The following is a 2,518-nucleotide window of genomic DNA, read 5'->3' as shown; positions in this document are numbered from 1 at the left end:
GGGGCCAGGAGCAAGGGCTTCCCTCCTCAGGCTCAGGCCGCTCAGATGCCAGGACTGCCCGGAGGAGGCCAGTGGGGTTAACATCCTGAGCTTAACTCAAACCATGGTTCGAGTCCCAGAACTGGTGACTTGCTTCCTCACTTTCCCTCTCTCTTTCCTTCTCTGTCTAGTGAGTGCATGTGCCCTATAGCAAATTTTTAAAAAATTATAAAAATAATTATTTTTAACATATAAAGTAGGAAAATTTATATGCAACACTTCTTTCAATTCATATTCAGATAAAAATGAAGATTACCTACAATTTAATAGAAGTGCGTGTGCTTTTGGGAAAATGAGCAAAAGAAAATAAGCAGAATACAAAAGAGTAAACAAAAAAGCAGAATGTACATATCAAAAGATGCTTAGAGGGACCAGCAGTTGGCGTAATGGCTATGTCACTGGACTCCCATGTAGTCGACTGCGGTACAAGTCCTGGACCCGGTGGCTTAAACTCATGCCAGGTGCGTGTGCGTGCATGTCCAAGATCCCGAGAGGAGAATGGAGGAGAAGGGATTGCAGTGTGGCCATCCCCCCTGGGGGTGATTTCTCACTTTCTGTCTGTCTCCCTCTCTTTCTGGTGAGCGGACGTGCCCTATAGCAAAAATCTCTCCAAAAAAAGAAAAAAATAAATAAAGATGCTTAGAGTGAAGTAGTAAAATAATACTGCTCCCCACAAATAGTTTGGTAAAAATCAGTACCCTAACAATACTGTGCTAGTGAAATATAAGAAAAATAGAATCTCTTACATTGCTCATTTTAGGGGACAATAGGACCAGACCTAACAAATTTGAAAATACATATATCCAGCCTTTCAAAAATTCTGCCTCTAGGTATAGATGCCCAGGGAAATATTGCACATGTGTACTAGGAGGCTTGTAAAATGACATTAGGAATGTTTGTAATTGCAAAGCATTTGAAAACAAATGTCATTAGTTAAAGCAACAAAATGTGATAATGTAGTATAGTTTTTTTTTTTTTTTTCAGATTTTTGCTATAGGGTGTGTGGACTTGCTAGAGAGAGACAGTGAAAGGGAAAGTGAGAAATCCCCCCCCCCACACACACACACACACACACACCAGGCAGGTGGCCACAACACAGTGCCTTCTCCATTCTCCTCCTGGGATCTTGGGCATGTACACACACGGCCAACAGGTGGCATGGTGCTTAAGATGCTGAACTACCACGTGGTGGTCTACCAAGTCTGGAACTCGGACCTTTGTCAGCCATGTGGGAGTCTAGCATCTTAAGCACCACACCACCTGCTGGTCCCAAAAAGTGGAAAAATCGTATACATAAGTTTCTGCTCTAACATTGAATTTGTATAAAATTCAAAAGTGATATAGACAGGAAGCATGTTACATAGATTTCAAGATCAGTTCAGAAGGGAGAGCAGCTAAATAATGTGGAGACACACTGATAGATGCATGCTACACGTGAGTAGCCATGATTAATGTCCAGTAAAATACTCCTTTGCTCTAGATCCCTAGAGTATGTCTTGGTGTCTGTGTTTATAAACATATAGACATATTCCTTATGTGTGTATAAAGTTTGACCATGAGAATATTTTAATACATAGTTTTACTCTCATTAAAATTGTCAAGGTCTTAATTGTATAAATACTATTTTCTCTAGGATTGGAAAAAAAAGGAATGGTGCTATTTCCCGCAGGATTTTATTAATGAAAGCAAGGAAGCTACTTAGCAAACGAAATCATTTTGAATATTTACCAAAGTGCATTTTGTCAATTAAAATCATCTGTAATTCTGTATGAATGATCAGGAAATAAGATATGTATATTCCAATGTGTAGGTTAAAATTTCTGCATGAATATTAAAGGATGCGGCACAGAGTCTGGGCCGCAGGAAGAGATTACGGAAGAATCCTCCTTGCTCAGGCTCTGCGTCACTCAGGTTATCTGCTGCAAAAACCGAGTTAAGCATAGAAACCCGTTATTACAGTGATACGGGTTTTAGTTCTTTTTAAAATGTTTATCATTTTATTATGAGTTGATGTCCTGGCTATAGACTCAGGGAAATTTATGAGTGGATAATAATGCATCCTTAAAACCCATAGGCTATCACACTGGTGCTAAAAAACAGTTGTTGTCCTAAAATCTCCTGTGTGGGCAGTTCCTGCATGATTGAAACTAGTGAGATATTTGTAGGGACACTGGGCGCTCCTTCTCTTTCATAGATTTGGTTCCCAACCAAGGTTATTGGTTGGCTGCTTGTTGAATATTTTCGCTTTTTTCTTTTCCTTAGAAGTGTTCTAAAACCTTAACAGTAGACAGCATTGAAATATTTAACAACAAGACAGAATATTCTTAAAAAGGCAAAAAGCTCCCATCATTTTCTTAATCCCTGGCATCTTTCAGCATGGCATGAATATATCCATCCTGTTGCAAGCAGATGTTAAATACAGAAGTAGTTTTGCATTCTTCTATTTAAAATGTCAGCTAACTGACTAGCTCAAGATCCT

General features: G+C 39.2%; 1 protein-coding gene across 1 annotated transcript in view; it reads left to right on the top strand.

The window, feature by feature from the left end:
• The window catches only part of TUSC3 (tumor suppressor candidate 3), a 194,967-nt gene that overhangs the window by 157,825 nt on the left and 34,624 nt on the right, over positions 1-2,518 (top strand). The window lies entirely within an intron of this gene.

This window comes from Tupaia chinensis, unplaced genomic scaffold (assembly GCF_000334495.1).
Source record: "Tupaia chinensis unplaced genomic scaffold, TupChi_1.0 Scaffold145057_1, whole genome shotgun sequence".
Classification (NCBI taxonomy): domain Eukaryota; kingdom Metazoa; phylum Chordata; class Mammalia; order Scandentia; family Tupaiidae; genus Tupaia; species Tupaia belangeri.
Note: the sequence above shows the minus strand (reverse complement) of the source record. Positions and strands in the feature narration are given on the sequence as shown.